Genomic DNA, 15428 nt, shown 5'->3' with positions numbered 1-15428 from the left:
AAGAGGCTGCAACAGCTAACCGGTTAATGATACTCGGGGAACACGCTCTTTCGAAGGTTAAATTATCTGTTCTTGCATCGCGTTTATTCGAACGCAGCATTTCTATTTACGTTTCCGAGTCGTTTCGCACGTGGGTACCTTTTGAAAATCCTCGAAATAATTCGTCAGCAGAGAAGAGGATCGCTTAGCGAAAAAGAAATATATTTTTAATTAAATGGGAACTTTTTCTACCGTTTTAATTAAAAAAAGCGGTTATTTCGGCAAAAAAGCGTCGTTCTCAACGAAAGTATAGCTTTCGGTAGAGCAGGAAATTCTTGTAACGGAAGCAGCTTTTTTTAACTTTTTCTTTCAGCCGGAAAGTTTTTTTTTAGTAGGAAATTTTTCTAGTAAAAACGTCGTTACCGAAAACACCGTTTCGCATCGTCATATCGAGCTGATTCTAGAAACAGACAGATACGAGATCCCATCGAAAATGTTCCCACGTAATTCCAAACTATGAAATTGGGTAGAGATTCTTTTCTTTTTTTTTTTTTTTTCGAAAAATACGAAGAACCACACATACCGATCCATGTAGATCACGTGGCGGTTTCCTCTGTCACTCGCGAGATACTTGCTACGGAACTGCGAAGCGAAAGAATGACGAGCGTTCGCGTGATCACTGGTCATCGCTTATTTATGTCACTGCGTATCAAGAAACTTAGCCGCTCACTCGATTAATCGAAACAGGGGTTTACATTGAGCGCAGGGGGAAGCATAACGACACACTTTTCTCTATCCACGATGCAACTGTGCGAATGATGTAACCGCCACATCCAAAATAAAACTTTCGATGGTTATAGGTCACAGTGATTAATCGTCGTCATCGTTATTATTATTACTATTCCGTAAGACAAGCTCCACTCGATTATTATCTTTCACTTATCCATTATTTCTATTTCCATTACTTTTCTCCGATCTTAACCCTCGCTTCGCCCGTGAACTCACTTTATCGTTGACAAAGACAAACCATCGACGTAGAATTAATATGGAATTAATATGCCCGTGGATTTCCTCGCAAGTTTCCTTCGCGCTTGCCGCCAAGGAACGAACACAATGTTCGCGCTACGTGGTCAGAGTTAATTTAACCGAACCACCGATTATCAAACAAACGAACGTCGATCGATGCGTCACTAGTCCTCGCAATTCCGTCCAGTTTCTATCCTTCCATTCGCATCCGGTATTCTCCGCACGTCCTCCTTAATCGGCCGCGCCGATCGCTTCGCCAATTTGCGAAAGCCGGTCAAAGCCGCCCGGACGACGTCCAAACGACGAAAAAGGATCGTAGCAAGATTCGTAGCGAGCGAACCGATTAAACTCACAGTCCCCGACGATCCAATTATCCACTGGAAGAGACCCGCGAGATCTTCCAATTTTCAGCCACCTCTCGCGAATCTTTCCGATCCTCGAGATGCAGCTAGCGACGAGCAACGACTATATTCCCTTCGATCCAATTGTAAAATTATCCTGTTCCCTTTTTAAATCCGTCCCCTCTTTTTATATTCCCGACGATTTTACTTTCCACGAAGAGAGTCCTTGTTTTTTGCCCAACAGCCCGATGATCGACGAAACTTTGCCGTTCGTCGGACGGTTGCCGTCTCTTGGACGAAACGAAACGAGTGGACGAACGAAAGCTGCCGTCAGTGCCGGCCTCTGCGCGGTACCACGACGGAGAGCTGACCTGGGTGTCCGTTGGCATCATCATTGGCCGGCTAATGGGCGGTTTCCGTCTCAGGGGATCATGGGATACGCAACGACGGCAATGGCAACGAGGTGGACAACCACGTCATCGGAGATCTCGCGATACTCCTGGGCGTGGAAGCCGAACGGCTTACCGATGCTCCACACTCGGTTTTCCACGCTACACCGTCGGTCGATCAACGTTTCGGCGCCGGTGCACCGTTCGCGCTGACGATCTTCGTTCGATGCGTCGATTTGTCAGCTTTCTGTAAATGTGTGTGTGTGTGTGTATGTTTGCGTGTAAACGCGTCTGTCTATGTATGTAGGTGCGTCGAAGATGCGGAGAATAGATTTCACGTAAATGTATATCCGCGCGAAGCAACGTTCGTTTGTGGAAATCGAATGAAAAATATTACGAGGATCAGATCGATCTTCTTTGACTTGTTAATTCTGCGTGGCATTGGCGTGACAAGTAGACAGACAGACTGTGCACGTCTGTGTATTTATGGAACACCGAGACGCCCGCAAACGTTTAGATTTAATAGCGTTACGTGACGCGAAAATATTAGGCTGTTCCAAAACTTTCATTTTATAAGGTTTCCTTTGATAAGTTTCGTTTTGTAAGGAAATAGTACACATACGACGTTCTTTCTTTTATATTGCTTTACCGATTTATCGTTCTATGGGAACAAAATGGGTCGTGAAGAATTCAATGAAACGATACGAAACAGTAAACGTTGTGTATCCGTTATTTCCTTATAAATAGATCCTCGCGACAAACTAATACATTTACATCGCTCTGTGATACCGTGATACGTTTCTTCATGAATGTTAATTATTAAACAAGTGCAAGTCAATGTACACGTATTTCTCTGACCTATTACGTACTCTATGAATCGCCTGTACATGTACAGGGTGTCTTGCGTAACACGGTCAGCCGACTAGAGGCTGATCGTATGCACAGCAATACGAAAATGTAGAATGTAAGAACTGCTCGAGCGAAACTTGGTTTTCGAGAAAATCCAGTTGAAAAGTTTATCGCGTATGCTTGAACGTGGCTAATTCCGGACCGGAGAGGAGCAAACTATGGATCAAAGGTTATCGTCTATGTCGTATATGAAAATAAGTGGAAAATGTACGGTACAGGTTTTTCGCGAGATCCGTTTCCGAGAAAAATAACTTTGACAATTTACCATTCGCCTGTATTAAATTCTTCAAATTCTATTCTCTTGGCCGTGCAAGGCTTTAAACGGAAAAATTTGATTCCACATTTTTCACTGATCCTCGGGTGTACAATAACCTTTCGCCGATTATTTGCTCGTACGCGATCGACGATCAGTTCGAGTTTAAATAGGCTTGGCGAATTATTACGATTCTTCGAAACTAGATTTCCCCGGTGGAAAGAATTTTATTTTATTTGGACCAACTTTCGGTTTTACATCTAATTCTCTTCTTTCTATTCTATTGCACTAGCATGCAGTTCATTTATAGCGAACTATAAATTATCAACTAATGACTAAAAACTATTGCAACTTTGGTCTTTAGCCTCCTTTCTGTCGTTTGCCCTTCTTTTCTCTATTATTGCTTTCAGTTCCGCTAAACCTTCTCCAGTCTCGTTCGGCGTTTTTCCTATGTCTTTTAGTCCTCCCGTTATTTCACATTCTTCTATTACGCGTCTTAGGTCTTCTTCTTTCCTTCTGCATAGTCTGCATCTTTTCTCCCCCTCTTCCTTCCAGTATTCCCTTGTTTTGGTTTGGTTTCTGCATCTGAATCTTGCCAGTATTCTTCTGTCCTTCCATTTCATCCTCCCTTCTAAGTACTTTGGTAATTTCTCTTTGGCTATGTTTCTGTAGTGTACGTTATACTTGGATTCCCTTATCCTTTTCCCCCTCTCTTCTGTTTCTCTCTTTCTTCTTTCTTCTATAATTTGGTCCGTCGTCATTCTTTCTTGCTCTTCTCTTGTTTCCATCTGCGTCCCTCCTTTTCTCACCTCTTCTAGTCCCTTCTTTCTCTTTCTTGCTCTTTTCCCTTCCTGACTATTCCCCCATTCTCTCTATCTCTTTCCTTTATGCACTCCTTTAAAAATTCCTTTTTTGATTCTAGTGCATTCTCTTCTCCTTTTAATGCTTTTTCTTTCATTTCTATTAATTTGCATTCCTCTAGCGGTATATAATTTGGGGGAAGAATTTTATTCGACATTTTCAATTAATTTTTGCATGAAAAATCGCCCGGTGGTCCCGGTTGACCACGCTATGCGAGACACCGTCGAATGCAAATGTACTTCGAAATGTCGAATGCAACTTCCGCATTTACGAAAAAGCACGAGAAAAATTTGAAGCGCCGACTATCGATCAGTTACTTTGCCTTTGAGGATAAATGTCCGACTGCTATGTCGAAGAAAGTTTTGCAAGATCGTATAAAATATATTCCCGCGAGGAATGGAATCAAGACGATGAAGAATTCAATAAGAAATAGCGGCCACGAAAATACGTATAAGATAACGTTAGGGCGACGTGAATTCGAGCTATCCGTTTAAATTGCTTTTCTGTAAACGTTCGAATATTTCACGAGCATTAAATATTATTTACGGTTATTATCCCGTTAGTGGGGAACATTCGTTCGAACGTCTTACGTGCGTTAAAAACATTCTATGAGGCTATCTTTTCGTTAGTTAGAGCGGCGCACGCGATTGTCGTTTCAGCGCCATATATTCGTATTAAACAAATACGTACGGGAATAATTTAAACGCTGACGTGAGATTAAAGGTTGTTGAGGGTAATCTGACATTTCGCAGTGTCGCACGCAATATCTGCTCGCAATGTGCTCGCCTGCGCCAACGTCAACGACCGAATTCTTTTATTTCCAAAGCGTTTCCATTATTCGTGGTGTTTTCGTTAGGAGAAAAAAGCGTAGGAAAACGAATGTAAAAAGGGGGGAATATAGGAGGAATAAAAGGCCGCGAAACAGGGTGGAATAAAAGGCGGGAATATAGGCATTACACACGAGTATTGGACGATAAAGAAAACTAAAGGCAGATGCGTTTAAAATTTGGATCAACGTTGAAAGCTTGCCAGCGTGCTGCGAGTTGCAATATTGAGGCGTAACAGCGCGCTGCGATATTCAGTTGTGGCGTACGGTTTTAACAACCAGATATATTATTGAACTTTACTATACGTTGCCACGGATTAGGAAATGGAATTGTCATGAATTATATTATTAACGAATTACGTTAAATCGTATTCGGCCATAATGGCCGAATAAAATACCAAACAGCGAAATATTGCGTTGTACTGCTAACGAAGAAGGAGAAATATGAAATTCTAATAGGTAATAAATTATGCACAACGAGCGGCTGTTAATTCGACGACGATAATACCGACGATACTATAAAATTAGTAGAATAAGCGGAATATTAAAAAAGAAGCGAAATATCACACGCTCGCGGCTTGAATTCTGATCTCGATCGACCTCGATCCTGCCGCAAATACAATTACCGTAAAATGCATTCGTCGTAACGACAGAAGCGACTTATCTCTTCTTTATTTCCAAGTAAACTGTTGGACGGTTTCTAAGGGGGTGAGTGCATTCGTAGAAATCTTAAAGGCGAAATCTCGGCTTAATTGATATTAAAAGCGGCAACGATAACGGGAAGAAACGCGCGGAAGAAAAGTTGAAGGAGAGCGCGGCGATGGAGGAAATTTTATTCGTCAGTTTATCGGAGTCCGCAAATTTACCGCGTCCAGCTAATTTTCGTCACGAAAACTCTCTCGACCCGCCGGCTTCTGTCGCGTCATTCCTTCTTTTTCCCCCCTGCTTTACATAAAATAACCGCTTTGAAACTACCCGCGGTGCACGGTAACGAACGCAAGAAAAGGGACGAGGAGAGAGAAAAAAAAAGGAGGAAGCAGAGTAGAAGGAAATGAGAGAAAAAGAGGAAGGAGAACGAAGCCGGTTAACGGCACAAAGGCGAGTTTCCATGGAGCAGGGTGAGAATGGAGAACCACACCTTACCTTCTGCCAGCCTGTGCCAGCGACCCTGCCCTTCTTATCGTAATTGCGACTCGCGGTGATCGATCGTTCGTCTTCGCGGCGCATTATCATGCGCGTCGGCTTGCTTCCATCGGAAAAATTCTCCTGGTCGTCGGAGATTCTACCGCGCTAATTGAATTTACAGAGGGAGGTCGGACTGTCGTGTCGAGTGGAAAATTCAATTCGACGCTAAAGGTGCTTTTATCCTTCCCTCGACTTCCATTCGAACGCACTTACCGGCCGATCGACCGACCACGACCGAGGTGAATCCCATTTTGGTCGTCGCTACCGGTTCACAGGGAATCAAGAAAGAAACGAGAAGAAGATAAAGGACGGTGATTCGTTCTGGATCTCGGCTTTGAAACGAGCGACGCCAACGATTCCACGTTCTTCCTCCATGTTTAACGTCCGCTTGCTGCGTACTGCTATTGGGCTGGCAACTATGTGATTGCGGATTTTCTCATTAGATGGTATCGACAAAGTCCGCAATCACTTGGTTGCCAAGCCAATGGAACTAACTGTTTTTTTTTGCTTCACGGCGTTTCGAAAACCCATTCAGCTGGACAATTCGCGCGACAGTGTCTCGATCGCCGACGAAATTAAAGAAACTGTCGCGTGCCGGAGGAGGTTCGACGAGGAGGAGGAACGCGAGACTAGTACGGTGGACCGAGACGTTTCGGAAATGGAAAGCTCATGGAAGAGGGAATCGTTGAGAAACATTCTACTTGGAGGAAGAGGGAAAGCAGAGGGTGAAACTCGAAAGGTGGCTAATAATGTGGTTCAGTGGACACGAACTACATTCGTCTACGAAAGTCATTGAGCTTCTGTTTCGAAACGACCGACAAAACGATAGGATCTGTTTAATAACGAACAAGGAACGATTTTATATCCGATTTGTCGATAAAATTGTACCATTGACGCGTTTACATAATTATTTTATAGATTCGACGAAAATAATTCACGGTAACATCCAGATGCGATATAATTCAGTGGGATTGAAATTTTCTTGGAGATTCCAACGAAGCGTCTTTGTCGAACTTCTCGTCCGCCTTGGAACTATAATAATCTTTATGCTGCATAAACTTCCGTGCAAGTTCCACCGCGGAGAATACGCGTTTGTTAGAGCATGTTAAACTCGGTGACCCAATTGCAAACTATCTGCGACCAGGCAACGCACCGACTCCGTCCTTATGTCAAATTACGCTAACGTAAATTTAGTCTGGCTCGGTTCTGTCAGTCGTTGAAACCTTTAAGGATGCTCCTGTCGTACAATTAGATAACGAGCCCTTTTCGACCACCGGAATAGTCGACATCTTGTTGGATTATCCCAAAATTTGTATCGGAATATGTTTGTCGAACGTTGCGATGCTCTTGTCTGTTGTCACGTGACTACATCCTCCCAGAAGTTTTCCTATATTTAGACGAAAAAAACTACCTCCAAGACCAAAATAATATGCCAATAATCTATCACATAAAAAGAAAAATAGGGATCAAAATTATACTCTACGAAGAAAACTTAAATGGACAGACCGCAGACACTAGGTGGAGATACAATATGACCCTCTCCCTCTGAAAGACACTAAAGACAAGCACAGAAAAAGCACAAAAAAATATTGGTGGATACCGAATCCATAATAAAATAAGAGAGAAAACCATTAAACCGACAGAACTCAATTCTGCCCCCGTATAACACAGGCGTGAACATTGTAAATATTGTAAAATTTGTAAATAAACCTATTTAACATCCCCCTCCCTCTCATCCCGCCCCTCCCCAAAGTTACACAGCACCCAAAAAGCAGACTACCGAAGCGTCCTGTTTTGCGACCAAGTTTTCAGGACAGAAAAAACAACTAAAAACGAAATCGCATAAAAGCTCCGCTCCCCAGCGGCTTAAATCCAAAGAATATATTAAAACACAAAAAATGTAAATGTACTTTTGCTTAACACATCTTATCAAAATTCATAGTGTATTGTGAATACCCAAATGTATTAAAATGTATCTTTATCTAATAAACGTTATTTAAAAAAAAAAAAAATCTTGTCTGTTGTCACAATGCTGACCGTACCTTTTTGTTCTCAACATCTTGTCCGAATTGTATTCAGCGGAAACTCCGCATCGGTTTTCTAAATTTGTACATTTTCGAACCTTACGATTTTCAAGCTTGCAAATTTTTGAACGTTCCAGTGTTCGAATAATCAAACTGTCGGGTCTTCTTGTATCTTCTAACAATACTTGTCAAGCAACTACTATCCTCCTATGATAATACGAAAGAATCCTGCGCGCAAAGGGATTGCGACAAGGGTTTCCAATAGCGGCCATTATTTTACACAAGATTTAACGAGTACTTCGCGATTTCAATCTCGCTCAACAGCGATCTTAACTCCGCGTAAATTCCGGTAATTTAACAAGTGGAGCGAACGCTCAGTTAATGGTAAATCGAAACGTCTCGGGGAACCATTTCTCAGAGACGCGGTGAATAATTTCGTTCGCGAGGAACAGTCGATTAATGCAAGCGTTTAACGCTAACATTATCAAGCCCGGTCAAATGGCTGGTTTCAAAATTGAATTTCAAAATTCATCGTTATTTCTTTCGTTCGTCTAACGTTACGTTGATTCTTACATTAAACAAACATTGAGACTAAAATTGAGACAAAAATTGCAGTTAGACGAACGAGAGAAATAACAACGAACGTACAATTTTAAATTAAACATTGAAATCGGTCATTTTTCACCGGGCCTGGTAAAGTTAGTCTCAAACAACAAGTGGTCCCAGCCGTTGACTATAATGTGTACAATACGCATGTGTAAAAATTAAAAAATTAAAAAATTTTAAAAATTTTAAAAATTTTTAAAATAACGTCAATCGAGAAAAAAGAAGTCGAAAATATAGAATAAAAATTTAAAAATTTAAAAATTTAAAAAATTTAAAAAATTTTGAAAATAACGTCAATCGAGACAACGATCTACAGTGAGATCCGTTATAACGAGACGTACCGAGCGAAAATTCAAAGTCGATTTTCTCGAAAACGAAGTCTCAAACGAAAAATTGTTATTCTATATTTTCGACTTCTTTTTTCGCGTAGAATCACCCCCTTTCCGCTTGTACCACCAGTTACCAACCACCCTGTATATGCGGCGTGGAAACCGATCGATTCGCTTCGATTCTCGTTGCTCGGTTTACGTTGTTTGAACGAACGATGACGCGAGAAAATGATAAAATAATACAATTGGTCTGAAGGGATGCTTCGTATACGACCGAGTAACGTTCGCGCTTCTGTCGAATTTGCCTGCACACGCGACACGTAATTTTTTTTACCACCAAACGTACATTTTGAATAAATTTAATTTTCAATTTTTATTGGAAGCCGTCGTTTTCTTTTGCAATTGTTTCAAGTTATTGTGAGATTGCGGTTTCATATACATATACGTTTACGTGATACTCGAAGGCGCGAGAAATGCGGAGAATTTAGGTAACACGGGCAAACCATAGAAAGCGTCGAAACTGTAGAAACCAGTGTAATATTTCGCCAAGTAAAACGACAAAATTCTCTACCTAGGTTCCATTTTCCTCGTTACATTTATACAAAAACATGAATTTGCATAATTATCCGCAGTTTAATTATCGTAAGTGGGCACGCTTCTACAAATGAAGACTTCTCGCGGTTCTTTTTTATACGTAAACGTAGGTATACGTTCTCCGTTACGTGGTCTGTAAAGTATTTTTAGCTGTCTTTTTTTCTTTTTTTTTAATCCTTCCCCGAAGAAACGTTGATCGAGTTATTAAAAATTCCAACGTGTTTATTCGTTGCACCTATTTTGATCGGAGAAAGACCACGTTAAAACGGAAACGGACAAGAGAAGGCACATCCAGCGTTTCTGCGAGTTGCAGAAAACTACGATAGCTCTTGAAACTGGAAAATATTCTATTAGAATAAGTGTGTTACAGTTGTAATTCGATCGAAAATTTCCTGATGAAAATGTAGATAGTGCGGGTCTGTTAAACCGGAAAGTTAGACCGCTCGATCATCGAAATTGTTCATATTTACGAGGGTTCAACGATATCCGTTTATTTTGTAATTACGCGGCCGGTATAATTACCTTGATCATGCTAGTTGTTAATATCACAGGGACAAACGGCTCGACCAACTAATTTCATAGAGTATTACCGTTGCAATTACGATATTCATGGAATTACGAATACGTCCAATCTAACCCTTCTCGATCAACGTTCCACTCGTCAACAGATTCCTCAAACATCAGGAACGCAATGTCGATACGATGCAACATCTTCAACTTGTGGAAACCGTGGATAAAGTTAAATTTTAAGAGAAAGTTGCACGCACGTTCAAACATGAAATATAAATGTTTTTGGGCTCCTACCTTTGACGATTATTCTGAAAATTCTTTGAGCAATTATAAATTTTGAGTGTCGTTTTTATTCATCGTGTTTATCTCCTTTGAAAAAGTACATTTCCATCAAGTTTCCATTCAGAATTCCAATTATTCAGGCGCACAGAAACGAAAAGCAAATCAACCTTCACCCGACCACCATGCTTTTCAGTCTGTAAATTTTCAAATTAAAAATGCCCCGAAACTTTCTCCCCACTCGGTAAGTAACTTCGAGTAAAATGAATAATTACGAATGTTTAATATTTCTCGAACCTAACACCGAACACTGAATACTTTAACCAATCCTATTAGCTATTAATTAGTAATATAGTGTATATCGATAGCAAGATTAATAATGCTGACTCATTAATGGCACGAATAATATTTTATGGACGTAGTGATGAAGGTATCTGTCGTTTTCTAAGACATTTGTCGTTTAATGAGAAATACCGAATATCTTACAATTAGGCTGCCGGCAATTATGAAAATTCGTGAGAAGCGCAATTTAAGAAATGATCCGAAAAGTTTCTTTCCTCTTATAAAGAAATGTGACGGAGGTGTAGTTGAAGCTAGGTGAAAAGGGAATGAGCGTTTCGTCCCGGGACTACCGGTGGACTCGTCGGTAAGGCTATGCCCGGTAGTCCCTGCCTTAGACGTAGAGGGAGTCTCGCTAGGTGCGGTATTTCTATCAATCGTCCGTATATTCGACCGCTAGCGAGATAGACAGACTCGTCGTCGTAGCCCTCTGGTGTTGGCGGTTGGTACCCGCGGATCGCCCGGGAGGTGTTGCGCCGCGTTGATGCCTCGACCTGTCGGCGTCCTATTGACACCGATCCGCCACAGAAATCATGAATGCACAACATTATTCGTTTTATGTTATTTTATCGAATTACGTATGCTCCATTTTGTTTTATCAAAATAAAGACACAACGTTTGACAGATTAGGTTTCGTGTTTGTATAAAGATGCATCGTTGTGAAAGACGTGTCTGTAAAAGAAAGACACTTTTCGGACAACCTAACGCTACAACAGGCGTTACGCTTCCGACATGCGTCTATTTTTCTCACATTGTACGCGTTCTATGCGTCTTTACGTTCTCAAACTTCTCGTAAACGCGTCAAACGTCCACTTATAATACCCACGCGTATTTCCAGATTTCATGCGAACCTGATCGACATGATCGCGATAGTCAAGCTCCGTAACAGTGTTAATTATCAAAGTGTATCGCGTAACGAACATTTTTCCGTGTCGTATCTCTAAAAAGCGTCTACGAACGTTCGAATATTTTCGTTGGTCCGTGTGCTTTTTACTAGCTCGTTGCATCAAGAATTTCGGTTTTCTAATTAGATTCTGCCACGGGAAAGAGCCAACGATCGGAGCAAGCTTAAAAATAGTCAGCGCCCGTGGGAAACGTAACGAAGTTCCTGCATCGTTGGATGCAATATTTAGCGGAATCGGCGAATGCTAGCAGCGGAAAAATCTTTTCACGGAGCCATGAATACTTCAGTCGCATCGACCCGCGTCGAAGATTCCAAGTTGCGTCGGAACGAGCACGAAAAGAAGAACAAGCAAAGCCAGAGAAAATCGGACAGAAGGAGCAAACGAAGAAACGAGAACGTCGGTTCGTTAGAACACGAATTTCGAGCGCGAAGTTTCCAGATTTTTGCTTAGAAACTCGTTTCACTTGGTTTCAGCGTGAACGTCTAACGTTTCTCGATTAAAACCGTTAATATGTATTTTATATTCCAGGAATCTGATATCTTCAATTCGACACGCCGAAAGATATCGTTTCGACAACGCGAGAGCGAGGTTTTCGTCCCTTTCTTCGGATCAATTTCGCTCGTGCTCTTTGCGTTTTAGCAGTTTCTTAAAGACGGTTTATCAATTTTTCACGAGGAACTTTCTTGGAAGAGGCAACAGACTCGAACGCGATTTCTTTGCTCGGCGTAAATCTTTCAAGTTGCTTCTGAAAAATTATCTTCCCGAATTCAAGTATTCGTTCGAAGATTCTTTTTTGAGATCTTCACGAACGAAGCGGTAAACCGTCGCCTGTTCGAGTTTCGTCGATCGTTCGATTCACCAAGCCACGAAACAGCGCCTAAAGCTCGGGCAAACGTTCCCACAGCCTCGTCAATTTTACCCTCCGGTTAAACTTTCATCGGTTCGTTTCTAAATAGCTCGCGGATCCAGCGAATCCATCGATCACATGGTCGTTCTACATTTTCATACCGGTTTGATGCAGATTTCGCGTCAATGATGTTCTACGAATCGCGATTCGCTTGGTCGACGTTGGCACGTTACACTGGCTCATTATCTCGTTGTGGTTTGCGGCTCGTTTATTATCTCGTTACCAATCGGTCGCTTAAGTTCCATGTAAACTACGATAAAGTTTGGATGTTGGTCGTTTGCCGGCGAGCTCGTGGAACGACCACTTAATACGGAAAACTTGCAGCCTCTAATCAGGCTAAAGTATTTCCAAGCTAAATATTACAGGAAATCGCTGTTTAATCGAATCAACGAGTTTCGGCGCGAGCAACGAGGCGAATATAAAACGAAACGACGAGTGTACCCTGAGAAGCATATAGCTTGAATTGTCGCGTATTTTTCCAGCGATTGGAAAAATTCGAAAGGTCGGTGGGAAAGTTCGTTCCGATTTACATTTCCATTCGATATACCTTTTACCGAGTTACATAGGTGCCATTTTCTTTCACGATCTTTCTTCGTCATTCACGCCACTTCAATATTCCATCGTTGCACAATCTCTCAGGTTTTAATACGATTTTTTACCAAATTCTTTAAAACTTGCAACGAACTTTCCGAGCCAGCAATATAGTTAGGTGCATCTAACGTACTGACGATGGTTTCGTATTGTTCAGACGCAACGACGCATTCGTAACAGTTTCTTTATGCCATCATTGCTTTTTTTACTGTTTTATTCGACAGTAGTTAACATTTTTCATAAGATCATAAGACAGATCATAAGTTCATAAGACAGAAACGAATTTCATCAAATTTTTAACGCGCCTGTGAGTTCGTGTTTTAATTTGTAGCAAGTTCCAATTGATTCCTTTCGTTTCTACGTTCGTCAAACTCTTCGCGATTCTAATTAGAACTTTGACTCTGCGGTTTTATCATATTTTAATCGCTTTAAAAGTAGCAGTTGTGCTTCGTGGTAAACACGATGAAATATTTCCACATACGGCTCTCCTCTAAATAACGAACAAACAAACGGACCATTTTTTCCACTGTCCGTCAGCATCGTATTAGGTTGTCCGGAAAGTGTCTTTCTTTTACAGACACGTCTTTTACAACCACGCATTTTTCTACAAACATAAAAGCCAATCTGTCAAACGTTGTGATTTTTATCTCGATAGAACAAAATGGATCGTACGTAATTCGATAAAATAATATGAAACGAAAAATATTGCGTGTCCATTATTTCCTTGTAAAACGAAAGGAACTTTCCGGACGACCTAATGCTTTCGATCAGCGAAATATAATCATGCGGTAACGATACTATCCGGCGAATATTAATCAATTACTCTGTCGCGTGTCTCTCTTCAGCCGAAAGGGAAGGAATCTGACGTGGAAATAAATTTCCTCGAGTCTGTCACGTCGTAGAGGTTCTTTCGCGTTTAATCCGCGGCTTTTCAACCGTTCGAGACGTAGGTGGCGGGAGGCGAAATTTAATTTCAGGGGAACAGTCTCGAAGAGGCTCCGACATCTTCGGTTTTAATTGCTCAGCGAGAGGCATCGATCGATGGAGAACGTGACGATAATGTTAATCGATGAATCGTCGCGCGTCTCCAACGACTCGAACGTATGGCAGCATCGAGACATTTGCATCGATCTTTTATTCATGCGAGTTTCTTTCAAAGGAACACGCGATCAAGCCGAATTATTCGTAGATTCGTCCATTCTTTTTCCAATTTTATGCTCGTTCAAAGAAAGAAAGAGTCCGACTTTATGGTAGTTCGAGGTATTACAAATCTCGATCTCCATCAAGATAAATATTATTAATAGTACGAATAGTAGAAATACTTCGGGTACGAGTTATTGTCGGAGAAATAGTTTGAATAAATACTATTACGTTAATACGCGTGCATGTACATGTATAGTTTATTTTCCAGCGAAGCATCAGGTTCTCTACCATTAAATTCCGTCGTATCGTCGATCATGAAACGCGTTGAAGAAAAAAGACGTTTGTAGATCGCGTACGCTCGATGTTGAAGAGATTTATAGCTGCAAAAATACCGAAACCTCGCTGCTTTAAAACTAGAGCTACCACATCAGTCAAATTGACTGGTTCTACAATTTTATTTTCAAATTTCTACTTCGTGTTATATCTTTTCCCCGCAATGATGTAATGGCTTTCGCAGCGATAATTAAAAGAACGATATAACGCGCGGAACAACCCTTTAACGCTTTATTCGTACGTTATTCGGAATATTTCAACTGCGGTCTTTCTATCGTTCTTACGTTACTCGGGTTTAAGGTGGAGTTCGGTGAATTTGAATAAACGAGAACAGACGTGAAATATTCCTTATGAAAAAATAAGAATAAAATATGCGATAAAATTTGCTCATTTAACACTAGAACTACCACACCACTCAAATTGACTGGTTTTACAATTTTATTTTCAAATTCCTGCTTCTTCTCCCGCAATGATGTAATGACTTTCGCAACGATAACCAAAAGAATAATATAACGAGTTTTATTTTGTTTTTTATGTATTCAAACTGAAAATAATTTTGCATCAAGGCTACTTATATCAATACCAGTGAGAATGATTGGTACTCGTCGAAGTGTAAAAGGGTCCTGCGATCTGTTCATCGAACCCCAATTAACCAGTTTCCTCGTTTTCTACAACTTGCCACGCGTTTTTCAAATTCTTGCCGCGTATCATTCGATACGACGATATCGGTTATCAGGAAAATTCCGGATCGATCGCTGGATCGCTAGATGCTAACGCTAGCAATACCACACCAGTCAAAATCGCTGTTTCTACAATTTTATAAACCCTCGTTTAGGGACGATAGTCCCAGATGGATTAATAATACCAAAAATGTACTACATAACATGGAATTGCTTCTGTAAGAAGGTAATAAATCAATAAATATAAAAATATTCCATTACAACGTGTTTTTTAAAGACAAGTCAAAAGTCAGTTTCACTGGTTTTGGTGGAAATAGCTTCGTTCTAGCGTTAATATTTGTACGCTCCTCGATTTGGAAAATGTAAATTCATCATTTTTGGGAAGATTAGAAGCATCTCTTATCTAGTCTGCCTGATTC

The 15428-nt window shown here is 40.9% G+C and overlaps 1 protein-coding gene across 6 annotated transcripts in view; it reads right to left on the bottom strand.

Moving 5' to 3' along the window:
- The window catches only part of LOC117157048 (uncharacterized), a 172981-nt gene that overhangs the window by 15703 nt on the left and 141850 nt on the right, over positions 1 to 15428 (bottom strand). The window contains exon 1 of one of the 6 annotated variants that reach the window (XM_033334705.2): positions 563 to 1681. The exons of the other annotated variants lie outside the window; for them this stretch is intronic. The gene's annotated coding sequence lies outside the window, so the exon portion shown is untranslated. Of the gene's footprint in view, positions 1 to 562; positions 1682 to 15428 lie in introns of those variants that run through there. 6 annotated transcript variants of the gene reach the window in all.

This window comes from Bombus vancouverensis, chromosome 10, assembly GCF_051014615.1.
Source record: "Bombus vancouverensis nearcticus chromosome 10, iyBomVanc1_principal, whole genome shotgun sequence".
NCBI lineage: Eukaryota > Metazoa > Arthropoda > Insecta > Hymenoptera > Apidae > Bombus > Bombus vancouverensis.
Note: the sequence above shows the minus strand (reverse complement) of the source record. Positions and strands in the feature narration are given on the sequence as shown.